Source organism: Camelus bactrianus, chromosome 3 (assembly GCF_048773025.1).
Source record: "Camelus bactrianus isolate YW-2024 breed Bactrian camel chromosome 3, ASM4877302v1, whole genome shotgun sequence".
Taxonomy (NCBI): domain Eukaryota; kingdom Metazoa; phylum Chordata; class Mammalia; order Artiodactyla; family Camelidae; genus Camelus; species Camelus bactrianus.
The window spans coordinates 45943402-45968658 of record NC_133541.1 but is presented as its reverse complement, the minus strand read 5'-3'; the positions used below and the strand labels follow the sequence as shown (position 1 = coordinate 45968658).

Below are 25257 nucleotides of genomic sequence, written 5' to 3'. Positions count from 1 at the left end.
TGCTGTTCCAACTAATCCAGCCCCCCAAACTGGCGATGGGAATATGAACCTGCCTGGAACTCACCAGTGGACGGGGCTGTTCTTAAGGAAACAAAGAAACTGTTTGGGTTGCATTGTAGCCCATTGTAGCCCATCGGCATGTCTGCAAGGAGTGTGTCCAGTGCAGCTGTCTCATTTTTGACTGTTTCCCATACAGGAGCCCAGCCACACACCACTCCAGCCTGGGTCGGGGAAGTGGAATTCACTCTCTAGAAATGCAGTGTCTTGGTACTTAAGTGGGATTTGACTGATGGTGAAGCTGAATGTGAATTTCAAGCAGGCCATTTCCTTTGACTACTTCAGGGAAATCTTGTCACAAAGAGAGGTTTTTAAAACCAAAGAAGAGAGGTGGTCATTAAACCCAACGAGTAGCTGAATGCCAAAGAAGGCATTCACAGACTTTGACCATAATTATATTATTATTTATACATTTCCATAATAAGAACTTATTTCCAAGGCAGTTCAAATTGTTTTATCAATGCAAGTTTCCTAAACTTTGGAGTACCCCTCAACTGCAGATTGGGAACTAGTTTTATTAGCTCCACTTAGAGATACAGAAAAAAGAAGGCTTAGGAAGGTTAAGTTTCTAATTTCCGGTCACTGAGCAAATGAAGATTTAAGTTGTGGAAGGAACTAACACACCTGTCTTCCAATCCGGGGCTGTTTTCCATTCCACTAACACAAATGAGAGATGCACAAAAAGGCCTTCTCAGGGCAATAGGAGAGGGTTTGAATGTAAGAATGGAGCCGAGGGTGGCGGGTGGCGTGGAGGGTGTGAAGCAGCAGCTCTAATCAGCACACCTGCCCCTGGGGCCATGAAGGCAGAAAGGAGGAGGGTGCACTGATCAGGATGCAAAGGCCTTCTCTGCAGCCTGGGAATGAGCATCATGGAGGAAGTTGTGGAAATCCCTTCCCTTGTCCCCTTCCTGGGTTGACAGGGAGAGAAGGCTGGCTAGGGCAGGTGGTGCCATGTGAAACCTGCAGCCCACAGATGGGAGAACAGGCCCTGGGCTCTTAGGCAAATCATTTGTCTCCTGCCTGGTGGTGGCCACAAGCCTGAAACAGCCCACCAGCACCTGCAGTGCCTGGGCGCCTCTTAGAAATCCAGACACCCAGGCCTCACCTCAGACCAATGGAGTCTGTTTCTGCGCTTCCCAAGATCTCTAGGCGGTTTCCATGCATGTGAAAGTCTGAGACTCACTCTTACAGTAGTTAGGTGTAGAGGCTGGATTTATAGCATCTGAGTTAGCATCCCCGATTCTCCACTTAAACCATCAGTGTGACCCCAAGCATTTTCCTTAACCTACATTCACTCATCTGTGAAATTGCGGACAATAAGACTGTCTACATCAGAGGTTATTACGAGGATTAAATGAGAGAATCCATTGTATGAAGGACTCTAAGAGACAATTCATACCATATATTGTGAACAGTTCCCCCTACATAGCAATTGCTCCATGTATGTTCTCTTCTAATTCATTCTAATGTGACTTTACATGGTAAAATATTTGGATATCATGCATTAATTTTCTCTGGGGCCCCCATTTTTTTTTAGGAATGCTGTTTTATAAGCCATAGGCTGTGTCACATCTTTCCTCCAACCAACTCCCTGCCAACCTCCCCACTCCCCAAATTTTGTTTGGGAGGGGGCAGTTTCCATGTCAGGGCTGCCTGTAGGGGCACAAGACTCTCCAGGAGCTGGAGTCAGTCCCTGCCCCATGATTTAGCAACAGTCTTACCCACCCCAGCTCCCACCAGGATCCTGAATGCTGTTCAGGAGAATGACTGTCAATAGAACAGTGGGACAGCCCTGCCACCCAGAGCTCTGGTGCAGAGCCACCCTCAAAGCCTGGTATTGTCAGGAACGTTCGGAGGCTGAACTGGTCTGGGACGAGACAAGGACATAATGGGATGAAACAGGCTGCCTACTGTTCCCTTGACCTTTATTTTAGCACACAGAGGTTTTGTATAAAAACACACACACTACCAGAATGAATTCTGCCAACCAGGTAAAGGCCAACCCAGGTTAGTCTATTCACAAAAGACTGCCCTTTCTTTAACTACTAAAGAGAGGTCTACAGGAAGGGGCCCACATTTATCCATAAACCCAGAATTTCTTTCTACAGGATTTAATTAAGAAGCAGAACCAGGGCCAGTTCCTCCTTGGCCCCCAACACCCACAGTCAGGAGAAAATGGAGGGAGCACACAGGGGAACCTCCCTGACCCCTTCCCAGCCAGCGGGAAACACAGCTCACATTTTTAAAGTGAATTTTCCAATGAGAACCTGTATTCAGATCCCCGTGATCAGCATTTCTGAACACAGAATCTAAATTTTTCCCCCTTCCTTTCCTCTCCTTCTTTCAGACCACAAGAGAAAGAGCAGAGCTCTCAGGGCTAAGGTCTGAAATCAGCTGTCATCAATGAAAAAGACGAACAGACTTCATTAAGCAGTTAACCATCTGCTAACCAGAGCACCACCTGGAAAGAGCAGACTTCAGGGCTGACAGATACTACATGTTTTTTCAAACAGGTAAGATCCAGAAGTGTTAGTGACATCTCCCCCAAATCACAAGCCACTCAGTTAAGGGGTGCTGATGTGAATTCAGGTCCTTCTCTTCTCCCACACCTCCCTCAGCATCTCCTCCCCTCTCAGCAGTCTGCTTATTTACCCCATCAATAAATCAAGAATGTAAACAAGGAGTGGGTGGGCTCAACATGGCCATCAACTTGGCCAGTGAGGTTTTTAATTCAGACCTCCCTCAGCCCTGGGCTCTTCTTGGAATGTGGACAACCTCTTAGCTTCCACGTGTGGACTTTGCAAATGTTACTTGTCGGTAGTGGGCACACACATTCATAGCAGGGATACGATGTAACAGGAAGAAGGAGGCTTGCTGCTGTTCCCCAGACATTGATTCAGTTGGAGTGGGGTGCGTGTTTATATCAACGTAAAACAGCTGTCACATAAACAGCCTGCCATAAAGAGGAAAAACAAGAACCAAGTGACAAGGGAGGAGGGAAGTGACTGAGACTGAGATATTTCCAGGTGAACAACCCACACGTACGCAAGCAGAGAACTGTGACTTTACTTACTAAACATTTAATTTGGTAGAGTTCTAGTTATAAAAGAAGAACCCTATAAATGGCTGGGCTTTGGCTTCCCAAGTAAAACCGGAGCCGGCAAAGTGCTGTGCTGACAGCACGGCAGGTTAGAAATACGCAAAAAGCAGCTGGTTTGGGGGTCTCGGCACGATTGCTGCAAACAGAGTCCCTGTTCATGGCTTATCATGGGTGTGCTGACGTCTCCATTTTTCATTTAGGAAAAATCTGGGTGCCACTTAAACCTTGGCAAGGCCTCAGGAAGTCAAACAGAAAGCATCTAGCAGCATTTTCTACTTACTGCTCTGTGTTCCAGGAAATGCCAGAAAGTGCTGTAGATTGCTGGATGCAGACAGACGTGGTGTGGATCACCGTTGGCTTCATGAGCTCTCTCCTCTTGGGGGAGAAGGAGGCTTGGGGAGACAAGTTCGGACAACAAGTCAACCATTAAACCCAAGCCACTTTTCCAGCTCCTGAATGTCTTCTATCGTTCCTCAAACTCTAGCACGCTTCAGTAACACTGGCAGGGCTTGTTAAAACACTAATTGCTCAGACCCTCCTACCCCCAGAGTTTACCATTTAGTGCCTCTGGCGGGGGTAGGGGGATGGAAATTTGCGTTTCTAACAAGTTCCAGCTGTAGTTCTAGCAAGTGCTAACAAGTGGTGCAGATGCTGTTGGTCCAGAGAGTGCACTTCGAGAGCTTCTAGGTTAGGGAACCTTGGGGGCCGGGGCATTCCCTGCCAGTCCTGCTATGTCTTCAATATTTAAGCCTGATCTGCCTTTGGTATCCTGTGGAAAACTGGAAGAGTAGTTGCCTCTGAAACAATGCCCTCAGGCCCAGAGCTGACAGGAAGCTGCCTCTTCCTTAAAGAGAAAGGCAGAAACAACTTGGACTTGGAGCCTGTACTGTGAGGCCCTGTTGGGTATCACACCAACCTGGAACATCTCAGTCTCACGGAGCCAGGTTGTCCCATTGCCTGCGGGGACCTGCTGGGAAGCCACACCTGAGACAATGTGCAGTTCCTTCCCCTGCTTCTTATCTGAATGGTAAGATTTAATTACAGATCCTCTCTCCTTGTTCATAACCAGTGTTGATCAAATCATTTAGAGCAAAAAGATCAAGGGAGATTGTGGAACACAGTTGAGTGAGTACAGAACATTCTCGTTCCTGAACAAGTCCCCCACGGCAGATTGCTGAAACCATGGAATATCCAATGAAACAATTTCACATTACTGACCTACGCCACCCCCAATTTGAAACGCCGTGCTACTCGGATTTGTCTGATAGGCACTTCACTTTCTTGGTTCTCTTTCCTATTTGCTCGTTACTTCTTAAATTTTTGCTCATTTGTGTATTAACTACTTTTCATAATGAAAAACGACTGTGTTTACCACAAGCATAGAACTTCAAAATCTGTCTGAGATGTGGGTATTTGCTCGAGAGCTCAGGGACTCACTCCCACACATTAGCCTTGAAGCATGTGTTTCATCAAAATTATGTTACAACACATCATGGAGCTTTGAGGTTGAAAGAACAAAGTTAAATCATTGCCAAGGGCTGACTGGCCTGAGCTGACTTGCATTCTGGTGGCCAAGCCAGACCCCCTAAACTCACTGGCCGTGCACCCTCATCCAGGTCATCTAATCTTTCTGGGCCCCATCTTCCTTATCTGTGCTTTGGCAGTTCCCTTGACTGGCCGGAAGATCACTGTTTTGCAAGGCAGTGCATTCCATTGTGGGGCAGCTCATTCCAAAGTCAAAAGCTTCTTTCGTAATTTATGCCCGAGTCTGACACCCGTTATCACCTATTCACTTTCCCTAGTTGTACCCTCTGGAAAAACAAGATAAGCCTTCTCCCTCTTCGCACACTTGAAGACAGCGGCCATGTCTCCTTTAAATCTTCTCTTTCTGACAGTACATCTGAAGTTCCCTCAGCTGTTTCTCACAGCAGGTAACCCCGAAACATACTAGAGCTGTTGGCAAATAGGAGACGTTCAATAAGTGTAAGTTAAAGAAATGGATAAGTGAATGGATGGATCAGTGCATGGGTGGACACAAATGTTAACCTTCCCACCCTTAAGTCAGTGAGCAACCCTCTTTAAGTAAGGTGCCTCCAACAGTCCTCTTTAAGTCAGTTCACTTTTCACAATCACCAAGTTAACATTTGCAGTTTTAACTAATCAGAGTGACTCTCAAGGCCTACACCTGTTCTAATGTCATTTGGTTATGGCAAAAAAAAAAAAAAAAAAATCGGAATCAATGCCACCAAGTTGGTGTGACAGGTAAGGCAATGAAATCATGTAGCTAGTCAGGATACTTAGCTGATGCTCCAGCATCCAAATCTCAATTTTACTTTTATTACACATGTGTTTCATAGTGCATATGATATTCTATAGAAATTCTGAGAAATTCTGAGAATCTGCAAGAATTTTAGGTCAGATTTCTGTTGAATTATAAAGGAGAAGGGTTTTCCAAATGGTCTAACAAGGAATCCAGTGGCGAATGATTTTCCATTATCAGGCCCCTGTGATAACTGTGGAAGCTGACCTTTCCTCGGCCTTCTTCTCTCAGCTGGGTCACACCTCCACATCACACAGGGATTTGTCACATGAACAGCTCTTCAGCATGCTCTCCCTTTTGCTCTGTTTATGCTTGTCACGGATAAAATGAGGACACTCAAGTATCCAAGAGGGAGACTGGCTGGCTACTCCACTGGCCTCAGAGGAAAATGGGATCTACCCGGACACTGCTCCTCAGTTTTTTGGGTCAAGAAACTCATCATATCAGAGCAGTCACTGCCATTCAGGCTCTTGGGCCTGATTCACACAAATCTAACTCCTGAAAGATTGATGTATAAACTAAAACGCCCTCTTAACATTTCTAATGGGGGCTATACTTTTACAGTGACTACAATACTTGTGTCTAATATGAAAGGGATCTCTTGTTTAAAAAAAAAAAACCCTAGAGAAGCTTGATTAATAATCAAAAGCTTGCTCAAGTGAGCACAGAATCTAAACCAAGAGAATCGAGTGCTCTTGTGTCATATGAAACATTCCCTCCTAGCACAAAAGTATTCACAGCTGCTAAACACTACCCTTCTTCCTTGGTTTAGGTAAATATTGACAAATCCACACGACCTAATTTCTCTCTGTCTAGACTCTAAGCAGACCCCTTACCTCCTATAAATTTATTCTTTTTCTAAACAGAAGAAAATACAATGGCTTAGGTTATAACTGTCTTAAGTTATACTCCAGGCAGGAAGGTATCCTAGCTATCATGATTGTAGTAGGAGGTTTTCTAGTTCTTTGTCAGCTACATCTTTAGAAACTCTCTTAACATGGATGACCTTTCATCTATTTTAGTTTTCCAATGTTTTAAATTTTTGAATAGGTAATGCATGCATGCACATGGCAAAGGAAATTTTTTTTCAAAAGATACCCAAAAAAAGATGTATCGTGAAAAGTTCTCTCCCACTCCTGGTCCCCAGTCTCCTCCACTGCTATCAGTCTCTTGTGTATCCATCCAAAGATAATCTCTGCATATCCTTTTCTTTTGCATTACACAAATGATAGTATACTATACATATTGTTTTGTTCCTTGTTTATAGAATAGTATTTGTTAACAGCTGCATAGAATTCCATTGTATGGATGTATCATATTTATTTAACTAGTCCCAGTCACTGTACACATTTAGATTGTTTCCAGTCTACCATTAAAAACAATACTGCAATAGAGTTGTTTAATTAACATTTCATACCTGGGCAAGTGTATCTTTGGATGTATTTATAGATATGGAATTACATTTCTACTGTAATAGATATTGCCTGCTATGTCTCCATGGCATTGATCCAATTTATATTCCTACCAGCAACTGATGAGGGTGCCTGTTGCCATACACTCACCACAGAGCAAGTTCATTCGTTACCTATTGCTGTGTAACAAATTACCAAAACGCGTACTAGCTGAAAACAACAAGTATTTTCTCCCACTTTCTGTGAGACAAGAATTTAAGAGAGCACAGCTAGGTGGTTCTGCCTCACTGTCTCTAGGTTGGCCAACATCACACTCACCCAAACTGGCTTAACTGGGGCAGGGGATCCACTTCCAAAATGTCGCACTCACAGGTCTAGAGGCAGAAGGTCTCAGATCCTCGCCGACTGCTCCACATGGGGACTTCTCCACTGGACTCCTGGGATGTCTTCATGACAGAGCAATTGGTTTTCCTCAGAGCAAGGGATCTGAGAGAGAGAGCAAGTAAGAAACAGCAATGCCTGTTGCGACCTTTCACGACCTGGACTCAGAAGCCACAAACCATTCTGTCTACTACACTTTACTCATTAGAAGTGAGCCACTGAGTCCAGCCCACACTTAAAGGGAGGAAAACTGAGTTTCCTCTCTTGAAGAGGAAGAGTATCAAAGAATTTGTGGGTGTTATTTTCCATCACCAGTCACCACGGTGAGTTCTCCAACTTTTTTTTTTTGGCCAATCTGATGAGTAGAAATGGTATCTTCTGTGGATTTTTTTAATGAATAAATCACTACTTATCAATTCTATTACTGATGATACCTACACTTCTTTTAAATTGAAGTGTAGGTGATTTATAATTTTGTGTTAGTTTCAGGTATACAGCAAAATGATTCAGTTATAGATAGATAGGCAGACAGACAGACAGATAAACAGACAGAGGTTTTAATGTGCATTTTCTTATTATGAGTGAGACTGAGTATTTTAATAGCCTCATTGAAGTATAACTGATATACAAAGGACTGCATACATTTAATATATACAATTTGATGAGTGTAGACAAATTGCAAACACTCACAATATCGTCACCACAATCAAGATAACAGACATATCCAACACATTCCAGGATAAACAAGATTGACAAAACTTTAGCTAGTATAACTAAGAAAAAAGAGAAAAAAATTATAATAAAAGCAGAAGTGAAAGAGGAGACATTAACAACTAATACCAGAGAAGTAAAATGGGTCATAGGAGGCCACTATGAACAATTACAAGCCAACAAATTGGATAACCTAGAAGAAATATATGAATTAGATGCATATTACTTACCAAAACTGAATCATGAGGAAATAGTAATCTCAACAGACCAATAATGAGTAGGGAGACCGAGTCAGTAATTAAAACCTCCCAGCAAAGAAAAGCCCATGACCAGAAGGTTTCACTAGTGAATTCGTGTTTTGTTTGTTTGTTTGTTTAAAGAATCATTCATATATTCTGTCTGTAAACTTCCTGTCCATGATTTTTGCTAATTTTTCTTTTGGGGTTTTGGTGTTTGTCTACAAATAGACATTGTTAATATTTTTCCTGTTTCTTGATTTCCTTTGTGCTGGGACTTTTTTTTTTTTGACATGTCAACATTTTTCATGGAATTAAATTTTTCAAGTGTTTCTTATCTGGAACATCTTAGAAAGACCTGCCCTCTGAGATTTTTTTTTTATCCACCATGTTTTCTTATATGTTTTTATAATTTATTTCTTTTACATTCAAATCCTTGATTCATCTGAAATGTATTTTGGTATAAGGTGTAATGTATCCTTCACAGGTTGACTACCTAGTTTCACCAACATCATTTATTGAATAATTTATTATTTTCTCCTGGCATCAGTGTATGTCCTGTCAGGAAATCTCAAAGCACTATTTCAAGCAGGGAGAATTGAATGCAATGAATTAGTGACAAAGACATTGAACTAAAGGAACAAAGGGAGAAAGTGATATTAACCAGTGATCACAAAGCCCCTAGTACCCCCCTCTCTGGAAACCCCCCCAGTTGGTGCTCCCTGCTGAAACGTTGGTAGCACAGTCAGTGCTTTTTTTTATGGAATCTCACGGCAGACACTAAGCAGGAACCCAGGAACTTAAACTTTAGTCATGCTGCCAGTATCTCACTGATGCTGGTGAAGCCACTGACGCTCTTACTGCAAGAAGAGGCGCCATAGACATAAAAATGGCTCCTTCTTACTTCTTGCTCCTCAATCCCAACGAATGCCTCCCATTCACAGAATCTAACCAAAGGAAGCTGATGAGGAAATCTGGAAACACAGCACACTGGCTCTCAGCCAGCAACTTTGGAACATCCGAGAGCATGGACAGTTAAGAAAGGAGCTCAGCGCTAACAAATAATCAGCCCACCCACTGATCGGAAAAGCCATGTTTATCACACAATAAATTTCTCCATGTGTGAGGGTCGATTTCTAGACTTTCTATTTTTTTTCCCATTCGTCTATTTAAGGCCTAGTGTTAACACTGTTTTGAATATTACGTTTTCATATTTAGTAAAAGACAATCTCTCATTTTTTCGTTTGAAATTTTCCTAGCTTTCTTATTTATTTTTCCCTATAAATTTTAGAATTAGCTTGCCTAGTTCCAAAAGACTTCAGTTTGCATTTTATTGGAAGTGTATTATAATTTTAGCATATCTTAGGAGTAATTCATATCTTGATGATGATGATACAATTGCCTATTCAGTATACAGATCATTTGTTCAAGTCTCCTTTTTTTTTTTTACTTGTTTAATTACATTTATTGAAACTACTTCTTGAGAACCACTAAGGGAGGGTTATTATATATATTCGAAAGCATTAAAATCACACTTCTTCCCATATATTCAAATTCATGTATTTTCAACAGTCTGTGCCTTCGTACAATGATCTCAAACCATTTAGCTAATACTATCAAGTCTCCTTTTGTGATCCTCACCAGTATTTAAAATGTTCTTTCTATAGATCTTGCACATTTCTTGTTAGGTTTATTCATAAGTATTTTATGCATTTTGAATTTTTTCTGAGGTTCTCTTGTTCTGATTGATTATAGTTCATATATCTGAAAGCTAGTGATTTCCATATATGATCCGTGTTTGGTTACCTTATTGAATTCCCTAACTATTAACAGTATTTCAATTTTTACTCTCTTGGATTTTTCAGTCAAATAGTTATATTATAAAATTATAATTTTATGTACTCTGTTTCAATTTTTAAACCACCTATTTCTGTCTCTTTTCTAATTGTGCTGATGAACACTACCAGACCATGATCAGTAACACCAGTGAGAATGCGTCTGTTTCTTGTGTCTGACTTTAATAGGAATGCGTCTACTCTTTCCCTGTTTTGCATAATGCTGGGTTTTGCACAACAGAATAACATCTGATTCTCATTCTATTCAAACTTCTCAAACAATAAAGAATAGATGTTGAATTTTCTCAACAGCCTTCACAACGCTTATAGAAATGATCAGATGATTTTTCTACTTCTATCCATTAATGGGATCTACATTAATAAATATACAAATGTTGAAACATCCTAGCATTTATGGAATAAATTCCTTTGGTCATGTAATATTAATCTTTTAATATGCTATCTGTTTGCACATATTTTATTTAGGATTACTGCACTGATTGGCATGAGTAAGACTGGTCTGTAGGTTTGTGTGGATGTATGTGTACACGTATACCCTTTGTCCTCGTTCACTTTAAATCGACCTTCACTCTCAGATAGTCACCCTGCTACTAGTTTCCTCAGGATTCCTCACAGTGGCCTCCTATATGGTGATTACAATGAAACTGATCTTTTAAATATAAATATTGGACTTGATGTTTACTCTTGATAATTTCATCTTATGGTTTTATTTATGGCAGCAATCTACCAATATCTTTTTGGTTACTTATTCCCCTCCATATATTCTATTCTGTGATTTAAAGAAACAATTGGCAGATGGGTCAAAGCCAGTAGTTAGACTGGCCAACAACTTCGCGCTTACCTCGTGAGAAAACATAGAAGGAATCAGAATCAGGTAGTGACCCTCCAGGCCATAAAGGAAGGACACTGAAGAAACACCTCCAGCGGCAGGTGAAGGTCAGATGAAGATCCACCCACCAGGTCCTCCTGCAGCCAGTAAGGAGCCCTCAAGGAAGGCCAGGAGCTCAGAGAATTTCTGAGGCCATTGCTTTGGTTTCCAGAGGTGTGTTTTTCATTAAGTCAGAAGGCGGAAAGCATGCTGCAAACTGGGACTGAGGGCAGTAAGTGTGAGGTCGTTTATGACTGTTCATGCCAGGCCTGAGTTATAACTCCAAACACTCAGACCTTGTAGGATCAGAAAGCAGGAGCCAGCCTGTCGGAAGCCATTTGCCATATTCACCCAAGACTCCTACCCTGTATGACGGCTGAAGAATACACGCTTCCAAGGGGTGTTTTGTTGATTGAGAAACAACTAGGAATTCATTTTGTAAACTATTACAGGAAACAATAAATGTGAATTTATGTATCTGATAAAGACTAAACTCATTCTTTTAGGCTCTGCCTACAAAACCAAAGCTATTTTAAAAAACACAAAAAAACTAATCAACTAGTTACTTGTCAAACTACAACAAATCTTGAATACACAATTAGGATTATTGTATCTTCTTGGTAAATTGATACTTTTCTCATTGCATGATGCCCCTTTACTGCTGGTAATATTCCTTGTTCTCAAGTGTGTCTTGTCTGACATTAATATAGTCACTCCAACTTTTTTAGATTGTTATTTGCATGATATATCATTTCTTATACTTTTATTATACATATATATATTCTTTTTCATAGTCTTTTTCATTATAGGCTACTGCAAGGTACTGAATACAGTTCCCTGTGCTACACAGTCGGACCTTGGCGTTTATCTATTTATATATAGTAGTTAGTATCTGCAAATCCCAAATTCCCAAATTATCCCTCCACCCCCTCCACCTCCCCCCGGTAACCATAAGTTTGTTTTCTATGTCTCTGAGTATGTTTCTGTTTTGTAAATAAGTCCATTCGTGTCATTTTTTTAGATTGCATATATAAGTGATGTCATATGGTATTTTCCTTTCTCTTTCTGGCTTACTTCACTTAGTATGACAACCCATTTTGAGTTTACTTTTATATTAAGATGTGAGACTTGGGTCCTCCTTCCGTCTTGTTTTTGTTTTTGTTTTTGTTTTTTGTTTGTTTGTTTGTTTTGCCTATGAATGTCCAAGTCCCAGTGGTGCTATTTGTTGGAAAAGCCGTACAATTCTCAATTTTGTTGCATTGATCTATGGATCTATCCTCCATCAATACCACGCAAATCTTGATTATTTTAGTTATATAAATCTTGAAATCATGCAGACTGATTCCTCCCATTTTATTTCTTTTCCAAAATTTTTCTAGCTATTCTAGTCCCTTTTCTTTTCCATACATTTAAGAATAATCTTATCTACAGTTATAAAACATTTTCTGGGATTTTGATAGGAATTTGTATGAAATCTATCATTTGAAGGAGCATTGACATCTTTATTATGTTCATTATTCTAATCCACAAACATGGCATGTCTCTCCATCTATTCAGAGTCACAATGTTATGTATATGCTCAGTTTTATTAGAAAAGAAACTGCCCATTTTCAATGGTAATTATACCAATTTACACTCCCTCCAGCAATGTATGAGAATTTCAGTTCCTCCACATCCTTATCAACACTTCTACATTTTGGCCCTTCTGGTGGGTGTGTAGTGGTGTTGCATTGCGGTTCTGCATTTCCCTGATGATCAATTACACATTACTTTTAACGTATACTGTTACATTTTATGGTTATTGCATAATTTTCTTTTTTTCCAGTTTTATTGAGATATAATTGAAACATAACATTTTATAATTTTAAGGTATACAATGTAATGATTTGATATATGTATGTATTGTGAAATGATTAGCATAAGTTTAGTTAACATCCATCACCTCACATAGTTACAACTATTTTCTTGTGATAAGAATTTTTAAAATCTACTCTCTTAGCGACTTTCAAATATATGATACAGTATGGTTAACTATAGTCATCACGTACATTACATCCCCAGATCTTATTTATCTTATTACTGGACATTTGTAACTTTGGATCACCTTCTAATTCCCCAGCCCCTATCCCCCAAATCTGATCTCTGTTTCTATGAATTTGGTTTTTTACATATAAGTGAGATCATATAGTATTTGTCTTTGTCTGATTTATTTCACTCAGTATATCACCCTCAAGGTCCATTCATGTTGTTGCAGACGGCAGAACTTCCATGTTTTTTAATGGCTAAACAATGTTCCATTGTATACATACATACCACATTTTCTTTATCCATTCAACCTTTGATAGACACTCAGGTTGTTTCCAGGTCTTGGCCATCGTGACTAATGCTGCAATGAACACAGAAGTGTAGATTTCTCTTTAAGACAGTGATTTCATTTCCTTTGGATAGATACCCAAAAGTGGAATTGCTGTATCACATGGTACTTCGATTTTTAACTTTTTGAGGAATCTCTGTAATGTTTTCTGTAGTGGCTGCATCAATTTACATTCCCAACAAGAGTGCAAAAGGGTTCCCTTTTCTCCATATCCTTGCTAATACTTGTTATTTCTTGTCTTTTTGATAATAGCCATTCTAAAAGGCGTGATGTAATAGCTCACTGTGGTTTTGCTTATGAAACTTTGCCCAGGGATTTTTGTTGTACTTAGGTGGTAGAAGAGGGAAAAGTATGTCTATTCTGTCTTCTTAGAAATAAAGTTCCTGTTTTGACATTTTAGTTTGGCTTGGATTTTGTACAATTATCTGCATGGTTTTGCCACTGGGGAGAGGAAGCATTAATGGAACTTTCTGGTGATAATTTATGTAAGCTGGCAATAGTTTGGGAAACACTAGAATCAATGGATCATAAGTCTTTTCCACATTTATTCTGTTCATTTCAGAGAATGAAACTGCACTCACACATTTCTCAATTGCTTATTAAATGTTTACTATGTACCAGCCACTGTGCTTTGCTCTGGGTATAGAATAATAAACAAGTTACTGTCCTTGCCCTCAAGAAGTTTACAATCTAAACCTATGGAATGGGAAAAAATATTTGCAAACCTACACGGTATTAATTTCCAAAATACACAAACAGCTCATACAGCTCAATATCAAAAAGCAAAAAGACAAAAACTATCCCATCAAAAAATGGGCAGAAGACCTAAATAGACATTCCTTCAAAGAAGACATACAGATGGCCAACAGACACATGAAAAGATGCTCAACATCACTAATTATTAGACAAATGCGAATCAATACCTCACCCCAGTCAGAATGGCCATCGTCAAAAAGTCTACAAATAATGAAAGTTGTAAAGGGTGTGGAGAAAAGGGAACCTTCCTACACTGTTGTTGGGAATATAAATTGGGGCAGCCACTATGGAAAATAGTACGAAGTTTCCTTAAAAAACTAAAAAACAGACTTACCATATGATCCAGCAGTCCCACTCCAGAAAAGACAAAAACTCTAATTCAAAAAGATACATGGAATACACCCCAATGTTCATAGCAGCACTATTTATAATTGCCAAGTCATGGAAGCAACCTAAATGTCTGCTGACAGATGAATGGATAAAAAAGATGTGGCATATATATACAACAGAATATTACTCAGCCATAGAAAGGACAAAATGTTGCCATTGGCAGCAACATGGATGAACCTAGAGATTACCATACTAAGTGAAGTAAGTCAGACAGAGAAAGACAATTATCATATGATACCACATATATATGGAATCTAAAAAAATACATAGATAAACTTATTTACAAAACAGAAACAGACTCATATACATCGAAAATAAACTTATGGTTACCAAAGGGAAAAGGAAGAAAAGGATAAATTAGGAATTTGGGATTATAGATACACATCACTATGTGTAAAACAGATAATCAAGGGTCTACTGTATAGCACAGGGAACTATATTCAATATCTTATAATAACCTATAATGTAAAAGAATCTGAAAAAGAATATATATATATGTATAACTGAATCACTTTGTTGTACATCTGAAAGTAACACAACATTGTAAATCAACTACACTTCAATAAAAAATATTTAAAAAAGAAGTTTATGGTCTAGTAGGAGAAACAGAGAAGTGATAATTTAACACATTGTACAGAAGTAACTACTCTGATAAGAATGCTCCCACAGGAAGGCTAAGGAGACAAGAATGCTTTACAAATGGAAAAAGAACTGAAACCAACTCTTTCTAACTTAAAAATAAGGAAATTGGATACAAAGAGAATCAATACAAGAGCTGGAGAATTAGGCTTAGAAGAGACAGAAATCAGGGCAGTTTTGAATTGTTGGGAAATAGGAACACAGGCAGGGTGTCTGGGCCAGAACAGTCCAGTCAGAGCCCTGCCCTGGTGTGGAGGAATTCCAATGTCTTTCATCCCCAGCACTATTTATACAAGATTCAAAGCCCCGGATAAAAGCATCTGACTGATCAGCATAGGTCACAGCTCATCTACTCTATCAGGAGCATGAGAGAAAGGAGCTAACTCAATTTAGGTTCTATGATAAGAGGTAGACATCTCAGTTTACCATCTAGCCAAGGATACCCAAAAGAAAAAAGGGTTAATTCTCCTGAAGTCAATCAAGATGCTAAAGGAAGTGTGAACATAGCCAAACAATGACCAAGGTCCTTGGCAACAGCTAAGCCAAGACTGATGCATAGGCAAGACGTAGCTAGTCTCAGAGTGAGAAGAGTATTTTAGGAAGAGAGACCAGCGTATGCAAAATCTGGGACAAGAGGAGGCAGGGTGAATTGAAATGACTGCAGTAGCTCATGATGGCTGGGGCAGAGCGTCAGGGGTCGGGGTCAGGATATGGTAGGGAAGGGGCGATGTTAGGAAAACAGTAACAAAGTGGCAGTGTGTCTTGAAGACAAGTGAAAAGCTTGCAGTTTAATCCTGAGGATGAGGGAGATGTTAAAGTGATTTACATAGAGTGACGACTTTATTTTTGAGAGGTGGCTTTGGCCATTGCAATAATTCATGGAGAAATCAAAGTAGCCTGAACCAGGATGCTACTGAGTGGATGGAGAGACATGATTAATTAGACTTAGGAGAGGGGGAGGTGGTGGAGGGGGAGGAGACAGGATGATCCCCAGGTTTCTGGCTTTGGTTGCTGCAGGGATAATAATGCCACATACGGAGGAAGGGAATTAAGGTGGGGAAATGGGCTTGGTGTTGGACATACTGAGTTTGAAGTAGACTGGTGAATATATGGCTTTGAAAGTTGGGAAAGACAATTAGGCAAAAGATTTAAGTTAGGTATTCATCACTCTCTAGAAGCCAGAGCGATAGATGAAACACCCCAGGACTAGTATACAGAGTGAGGAGAGACTAGACCCTAGGGTGGAACCCTCACAGCATCAGCATTAAGGACTAGGCTGAAGAAAAGCAGTAGCCAGGAGAGGCACATGGCTGACCAGAGAGGTAAGAGGGAAAACAGATGAGTGGTGTCCGAGAGGACAAGGGAGGGACTGGTTCCAGCTTGGAAATGGCCAGTGATGTCAAATATTGAGTAACATATGGAGGGAGAATCGTCCACTGGATTCGTCAACAAGAGGCTGGTGTATAGAGATTGGTGGGAACAGCAGCCAGACTGCAGTGGGCCCAGGAGCGAGGAGGCGTGAGGCCGTGGGGACAGCACAGCTGTGGCACGCAATCCCGCTGCAGGAGAATCACCCGCAGAGCTCTTCAACCTGGTGCTGCTGGGGACCACCTCTCCAAATTCAGATTTAAAGAGAGTGGAGTAAATTTACATGATGTGTTAGTTTCCTCCTGCTGGAACAAATGACCATAAAAACATCACATTTATCTCCCAGTTCTGCAGGTCAGAAGTCCTACAGGGTCTCACTGGACTACACTCAAGGTGTCAGCAGAGCTCTATTTCTTTCTAGGGATTCCAGGGAAAAACTGTTTTCTTACCTTTTCCAGCTTCTAAAGGCCCCCTTCATCCATCTTCAAAGCCAGCAACATTGCTTCTCTCCTATCCTTTCTTCCGTGGTTACATCTCCCTCTCACTCTCTCTTCTGCCTCTCTTTTCCACTTTTAAAGACCCCTGTGTCCTTTGGGATTAATAGATAGACATATATATGTATAAAATAGACGAACAACAAAGATCTACTGTACAGCAAGGGAACTATATTCAGTTCTTGCAAGGAGCTGTAATGGAAAAGAAGCTGAAAATATGTATGTATGTATGAATACGTATAATTGAATCGCTTTGCTGTACACCTGAAATTAACATTGTAAACTGACCACACTTCAATAAAAAGTAAGAATTGAAAAAATAAATAAAGACCCCAGCAGTTACATTTTGGGGCCCACCTGGATAATCCCGGACAACTGCACACCTCAAAATCTTACTCAGAGGGAGGGCTACAGGTCCTAGGGATCAGGACACAGACATCTCTGGGAGGCTGTTATTCTGACTATACACGTGGGTAAAATTTTAAACCCCAGGGGACTCTTCTGAGCATCCCAGATTATTAAGCAACCCTTGATGGAGAAAGAGGATGATAATGGAGTTGATCAAGAGTTTTTGTCTCTGTTTTTAAAATGAGGAGTGCAACAGTAGAAATAAAGAAGACAATCATTTTAATTCCTAGCTCTCTTTTTTCCTGTGGAGTCTTAATAGAGAAATCATGTCAGAGAAGAACAATCTTACTTGATGCTTTTAAAGTCTGCCCAGAGCTGACTCTCACCCCCTTCTTTCCTTACTCATGACATATTGTATGAAGCTTCCAGACCCATCCTTATAATTAAAAAGACGAGGGAAAGATATGCGGTCTCATGCTTGAGGTGAGCCTGAAGATATCCAAACCCAGATTTAGAGAAAATGAGCTTTTCAGAGACAGAAACTGAAGAGGCTAATTTGAAATGAAACTCAATTTTCTCCAACACGGCAGCCAGAGGTTACTTGAGACCAGTCTTCTGTCAGCACTGGGGACTCAGACATGAGAGCAGACCGAGATGATCAAACGCCAAGACTGCCATATTGCACAGGGAAGGCGAGCATGTGTTTTGGTTGGAAGGGGGAAGAGTGTTCAATTAATCCTGAAATGTTTGGGAAAACAAATGATGGGGGAGAAGGAAACTCAACTTGAAAGGGGTGTAATTCTTTATGAAAGGACCCTCTCCACCAGTCTGGCAGCCACAAAATAAACACGTCAGCCGGCCAGGCCGGAGCAGATAATTAGGAATGTGCAGCAGCACGTGGGCAGTTTTCATTAAAACCAAGGCGGGTGGCAGATGGGCAGGCCTCGGTGGCCCGCCTTGGTTGCCCAGCACTGTGGGCCTGGGGGAGGCTGAGCCAGGCCTCCCCTGGTCTTCCTAGGGCCCAGGGACCAGCCGCTCCCCCTTCAACTGGGGCTAGGATGGGAAGGCACACATCCAGACCTTGCAAGCGTCTGTGCTCCCCTCAGCTCCAGGCCAGCCACAGAGCGTGAGGCCATAGTAATTAAGCCCCTGGAGGGATCCCACAGGCCTGTCCAAGTGATCGGACTCCCTCCCCACCTCCTCCCCGCCCAGAAATGCAAAGTACTTGAGGGTTGCCTTGCCCTTGACCCTTTAACTATAGCCGACAAAGAGCCACCAAAAAAAAATGTATTCTGCTTAAGCAATTGCCTCATTGTTACATCAGAAAATGAATATTTATGTTAATTCAGTGAAGGCAGAGTGCTGATCTCTGCAGAAAGAAGGCTGGGGTTGACAGGCGCTCCTTCGCCACCGTCCACTGTCGCTGTGGTTGTGTCTGGGTCATGACATAACCAAGACTTTGTGGCCAGACTTGTGCCTGCTTGGCAGGAAAGCACCAGTTGGACGACAGTGATGCATCCAGCTCCCCAAGGAGGTTAGCTTTGTGGCTGCCCTGCATCGATCCAATAGAATATTTGATTAGTGATGCTGTAAAAAGCACTGTGGGCTGCCAGACTGAAGTGACCGCACTGAAGTGACATAGTCAAACAGAAGGCAGGCCAAAACATTCTGAGCTTCCACACTCCTGCCCCGCCTCCCCTGCTGCCTGTCTCCACACTCGCAGGGGCCGTACTGAATTCGGCCCTCCCCTCTTCCCTGCTTTCCAGCACTCACCCTTTTCCCAGCCTCCACTCCCGTAAAACCACCCCTCACCATTCAGCAGAGCCGCCTTCCTTTTCTGCTTTGGGCTTTGCTGGGTGGCCGCTCTGCTCCTCCTGGGGCAGAGCTGGGTCACAGAAGACAGGGTGTCATGACCTATTTGATAGAGAGTCCAGTCCCGCCCACCACTTCCTTTTGGCTGCCTGCATCCATTTCCCTCGGGGACACTCTCCTCAAAGGCATGAGTTGCTCCAAGGGAGGGGCCATCTGGGGTCACTGCGCACTCCTGAGAGATGCAGTCCACTTTGTTATTGGCATATATGCTTCCAGACTTTTTTCTGTACATTTATACATACCTGCAGAGAGCTGTGTGTTACAGGTCAGCCTCCTGAGGGTCCCTCCCCTACTCTGCTTCTGTATCTGTGGGCACCTGGTCAGCTCTGCCAGTGAAGGCACTGGTGGAAAACTGGAGGGTTGGAGGCAGGAAGAAGCCTTCCTCTGCATCCTATGGCATCTCCTCCACAGCATCAGAGCTCACATGACAGGCACCAAGTTCAGCTCCAGAGTATGACCCTGATTCTGACAGCTTGTCTTCTCTACCCTTTCCTCTAACAGAGGGATGGGGGCAGCTTCCTCTGTTGCTAATCACTGGATGATCTCAAGACCTTCCATTTGCTTCTCTGTTCTTCCATCTCCTAAAGCCAATTCTTGGTACTAGATTCACTCAGATAATCATCTTGACCATTTCTAAGTGTGCAGTTCAATAGTATTAAGCATAGGCAACTTACTGTAGATTCCTCTCTCTTAAGTATCAGAGAAGTACCTTATTCTCCTAGTTGATATAGTTCTTGGAATGGTTTTTAAAAAAACAGATTTCTCAAAATAGAATTCTGCTTTGCATTGCTCACCTGTTAGAGCATAATATAGTGATAATCTCCTTGTAGATGGAAGTAATAGCTGGCATGCAGGGGAACATCTTCACTTAATTACCTGAAGGTTGCCTGGGATAATGTGCCAGTTAAGACAAAATTTTGGAAAATCAAATAACTCCTGCACTGGACTGGTGTAAGCTATTAAGTGGCCTGCTGCTTCTAAAGGTGGTGAGAGCTTACAGAAAGGAAACTATAAGCTCGGGCACAGGTGCAGCAAACCATTGAGCTGCTTTGCCGTCTTTAAAAGAAGCTCTTATTTCCAGTAGCCATGGGGTAGACACGCCTGAAGACCTGGCCCCAATCAAATAGTGCACATTACAGAATAGCATTGTAAACTGGGTACAAAACCTAGCCGCGTCTCATATATTAAAGTCAGATTATTAGTTGAGAAGAAGTGGGATCCTGAGCCTTGAGAAGGGGACATTTGGATGGTTTGACAATGCTTAGAACCTTGAACTGGCAAAGCCCTCTGAACCCCCCTTTCCCGTGGAGGCAGACTGTCTTCCTCCATCTCTGGAAACTAGCCTTCTCTTGCTTAAAGTCACTGTAATATAATGTAATGATCTTATCTTAGGCAACTTTTGCAATGGGACACTGTTCTCCTCAAGACCCACTCCTATTAGCTCTTACTGCCTCTGGACCTGTAAGTAGAATCCGACCCCACTGTACTGTAGGGGGAGAATTGCAAGGTGTATTCTGGGAAAAGACATCCTATCCACCAAAGGAAGTACAAGCTCTTGCTATTTCTTATGAGCAGGAGCTCATAAGAACGGCTGTGCCAGCAGATTTTAAGGGTAACAGCCTAAGAATAGAAAATAAAATTAGCTGAGGCTGAATTTGTCAATAAGGATACACTCACTCAAAAGTCCAGACAATGCTCTAGCTCAGGCAGCTAGAAATAGCTGTTTCCTTGATTGGTTGACTGAGCCTTGGACTCAACTGCTGACGTTCAATTACATGAAGATGCCAAACTTCCCCGGTCTAAAGAGCTTCGCGCATCTCTGTCAGCGCCATTGTCCATGGATTTAGGGAACACCTCGTTTATCATGACGGGTGTCTCACACAACATTCTGAGCAAGTAATATATTTTATAGTGAAGGAGGCGCAGCAGTGGCTTCACACTCTTGGAATTCACTGTCCTTGGCACAGACCCACAGTGACTGGTCTGACAGAATGGCTTGTTATAGACCCAGCCACAGTGCCAGATGGGAGACCACACCCTGTGAGGCTGGGTTCTGTCCTAGAGGATGCAATATATGCTTTAAACTGCAATAAATGGTCTGAGCTCTTTCTCCTGCAGTCAGAACACCCAGGTCTGGGGACTGAGGGATGAGGACTGGCCCCATTTGCTATATACCCATTCTCAGAGATGTGTTTCCTGTCCCTGCAATCTTGGATGTGCTCCCAAGAGATGATGGCTTCCACAGGGAAGAGGAAGAGGAGACTGCCTGCCAGCTAGCTAGTGGGATTACCTCAAGTCACTGGATCAAAAGAGAATGGGGTTAATTTCAATTGTCAAGGGGAACTTGGGTTGCTACTTCACAGTGGGGGCAAAGAGGCCATCACTGGAGCCCAGGGATAATCTTAGATGCCTCTTCTGACTTCCAAATAAAAATCAGTAGAAGAATAGGGCAGTCCAATAAAGGCATGGCCACTAAGGACTCAGAGCCTCCAGGAATTGTGATTTTATCACCCCACCGGGTCAAAAACCCCAAGAAGTAGAGTGCTGGCTAAGAGCAAGGTGACTGGGGACAGGCGGCAGGAGGAAGAAATGGTAAATATCAACTATCCTCTTATGCCAGGTACAGAAATGAGGACTTTAGCAGCTATGAATATTTTGTTATGTTTCTATTGATAGATTCTTTTTCTCTCTCTTTTCTTTTCTCATCCCTTATTTTTGATGCTAAGCGTCAGCAGCATTTAACTTTCTAATTAAGTTGAGAGACCACCAGACTATGAGAAGTCACATCCAGACCTTTGGGAAGGATTGTACCTACTGGAAATTATGCGCTCAAAGTGGACAATGACAACGATGGGGCTCTGGGCCTCCCCTTGTTGAGAGGGTGAGGACATTTTTGGTTTATATGACTCATACCTCATGACAGGAAGATGAGAACAGGCGGCTGGTTGCAAAAGGGATACAGTGTGTAGGTCAACTGCCTATTTGCTTTCATAGCCACTCTCTGTGCCTCTCCTGCTCTGTTCTGTACTGCAGGAAACTACATTTCCCAGGCTCTCTTTCCCCCTGGCTTCTGCGTAAATATGACCAATAGCTTATGATGGGAGGGAGACCAAACAATGGGAGGAGGAGAGAAAGGGAGGGTATTTCTCCCCATCGCCCTGCTTCCTGTGGCATCTCTGTAGTGGCTGCAATTCCCCTCAGCTTCCATGGGACAGACCCTCCACACAGTGACTCTGGTATTACTGTCTCCTCTCTCTGTCTTTCCAATGTAGGGGTGCTCTTTCCTTTGCAATCAATTCCCTGCATTAAATTCTCTCTTTTTAAATATTTTTAGGGCTTTTAATTTTTCTGGTTGGACCATAACTGATACAGTTTGTTTTGTTACATGATTAAAAAAAATAAGCTATCTATTGTTCAACAACTTGTTCTTGAATCTACAATGTATCAGAAACACGCTTCTATATCAGAGAGACAGATCTTTTTTTTTTAAGATATAGTTCACAAACTATTAAACTCAATTTTAAAGTTTATGACTCAGTGGCTTTCAGTGTATCGTTCACAAAGAGTTGCCACATGACTCACAAAGTTCTAATTCCAGGATGTTTCCATCCCCATCCTGAGGAGCTCTGTCTGTATTCATTAGCAGTCACCCTGCCCCCCATTGCTTCCCTCTCCTCAGCCCCTGGAAACCATCCATAGACTTTTTCTCTCTGTGGATTTGCATCCTCTGAACATTTCATATGACTAGAATCCTACAATCCGTCCCCTTTTGTGTCTGGCTTTTTTCACGTAGCATAATGTTTTCAAATTTCATCCACACTGTGGCATGAATCAGTGCTTCATTGCTGTTTATGGCTGAATAATATTCCATTGTATGGATATACCACCTTTTGCTTATCCATCCATTAGTTGAATGATGTTTGGTTTGTTTACATTTGGGGGCTCTTATGAATAACGCTGCTATGAACATTTGTGTGCAAGTTTTGTGTGGACATAGATTGTCAGTACTCTTGGTTATATCCTTCTGAGTCATATAGCAACTCTCCGTTTAACTTTTTTGAGGAACTACCAAGTATTTTCCAAAGCAGCGGTACCATTATACACTTCTAAATCATTCTTTTCAACAGCTACACAAAACCCACAATATAGATTTTTTTTATATAATTAATTCAGCACTTCCTCTGCCAAAATATTTGTTTTCTCCATTTTTTTCATGATTATACATGAATGCATAATTTTGTGCACCTCTGTGGATATAGGGATCTTTGCATGTGAAGTCGCTATAGCCATTTAATTTTTGCTTTTAATTTTTTTTGCTATTTAAATTTAGACTTTTCAAATTACTTTTTAATTTTTTTAATTATTTCAAGTTTTGCTTTGAAACGTGCCAAAATAACCCCAAAAGTTGTTACCAATCCATAGTCATACAACAGTGTATTAGAGAGACAATTCTCCCACATTCCTGCTAATACTGGATATGGTTTTGTTTTTGTCAACCTGACAGAGGAAAACTTGGTCTTCTCATTTTAATTACATTGTTCTGATCGCTGGTGGGAGTGACCGTCTTGTCAAGTCCTCATATATTTACCACCCAAACATAAATAGCTAGATTGGGTGATTTCTAAAATCCTTTGCAGCTGTAAACTCTGACGTGTGTGATTTATGCTCTGGCAAGAAGCGATGGTCACTGCAATGCTGGCTGGGGCTGGAACTGACTTTATGGAGCGTGTGATTATTTACTTGTGTTTCACAGGTGCTGGAACAGGCCTTCATGCTCCCCAACATCCTCCCACAGGACCCCCGCTAATAGAGCCACATCTCTTTATATTTGGCCTAGAAAGAGATGCCAATGCCTCTGGGGGAGACAGAAGTTAGCACAACCAAGGGGATCAGGGGATCAGAGCAAGTCAACTGAAATTAGGGAACTGATATCTGAGAGGGCAAAAGGTCACAGAAAAAAGAATCTGCAAGACTGAAGGACAGAATTGACCTATTTCTCCTTTTTACCTAAAGCCAACTGTTTCCCAGGGGGGATTTTGTGTTGCAATGAAATGGACCTTGAATCTAGCTCCATTTTTTTTTTAAATGAAAGTACTGGGGATTGAACTCAGGACCTCATGCATGCTAAGCTTGCACGCTACCACTGAGCTATACCCACCTGGGCCGTGAATTTAGAGTCAGAAAATCAAGGGTCTGGTCCTGACTCAGACACTCCTGTGAGAGACTGGGCCATTTCCATGACTCACTTTCTAGTCTACTAAATGACAATATTCCCTATGACATCAAATTATTATAAAGTTCAAATAAGAGAACAGGAGAAAATGTAGTGAAAAAAAGATACTGTTCTACCTAAAAGCCAGTACTTTTGGTTCTTCTCTCCCAAGTCCGGTGGTCAGGAAAGCACCATAAACTGGCCAGCAGTCCAGACGGAAGTGCCTGGCAACTTGACGCCTCCACTGGGCCAGAATCCCAAAATGACTCTCCGAAGCACACAGATTAGAAGAGCCGCCCTCCACCCACTTTTCCTCATTGCAGAATTTTGCATATCTGGGCTCCAGCACCTGTGCTGGGTCTCTATCACCTAAAAAGATGGAGACAGTCGTTTAGGGACCTGGACGGGCTTTGTCTCCATTTCAACTATTTCTCAGGTTATCTTCGTCCATTGTTTTCCTCTGTAGTTCCAGTTATTTCCCAAACTCTCCCACATTTCCTTGTAAATCAAATTAAGTGGTGGCCTAACTCGGAAGACAGCTGGTGGGCTGACCCAGCTGCGTGCCAGTGCTCCACACAGAGTCCATACTCTCCAATCCGTAATTAAAAGTTTGATGAGAAGCACCTAGGGACCACATTTCCCAGCCCCTTGACATCTAGATGGGGCCATGTGACTAGTTTTCACCCGTGGACTGTGAGTTGGAATTAGGTATGTCCTTTCCTAACCAGAGTTCTTTAAAAGTGGGAATACCCGATTCACAACCTCTCATCTTCTGCCAGTTGGATGGAGCTGATGACACAGCTTAGAGAATGGCTGAGCCACACGATGAAAGGAGCCTTGGTTCCTGGATAACCATGCCAAGG

At 41.8% G+C, this 25257-nt stretch overlaps 1 long non-coding RNA gene across 1 annotated transcript in view; it reads right to left on the bottom strand.

The window, feature by feature from the left end:
• Nucleotides 1–3309: 3309 nt before the first annotated feature.
• The window catches only part of LOC123615118 (uncharacterized), a 150992-nt gene continuing 129044 nt past the window's right edge, over nucleotides 3310–25257 (bottom strand). The window contains exons 3-4 of the long non-coding RNA XR_006722677.2: nucleotides 7208–7375; nucleotides 3310–3549 (exon numbers count right to left, since the gene is read on the bottom strand). This is a non-coding gene — a long non-coding RNA (uncharacterized LOC123615118). The remainder of the gene's footprint in view (nucleotides 3550–7207; nucleotides 7376–25257) is intronic.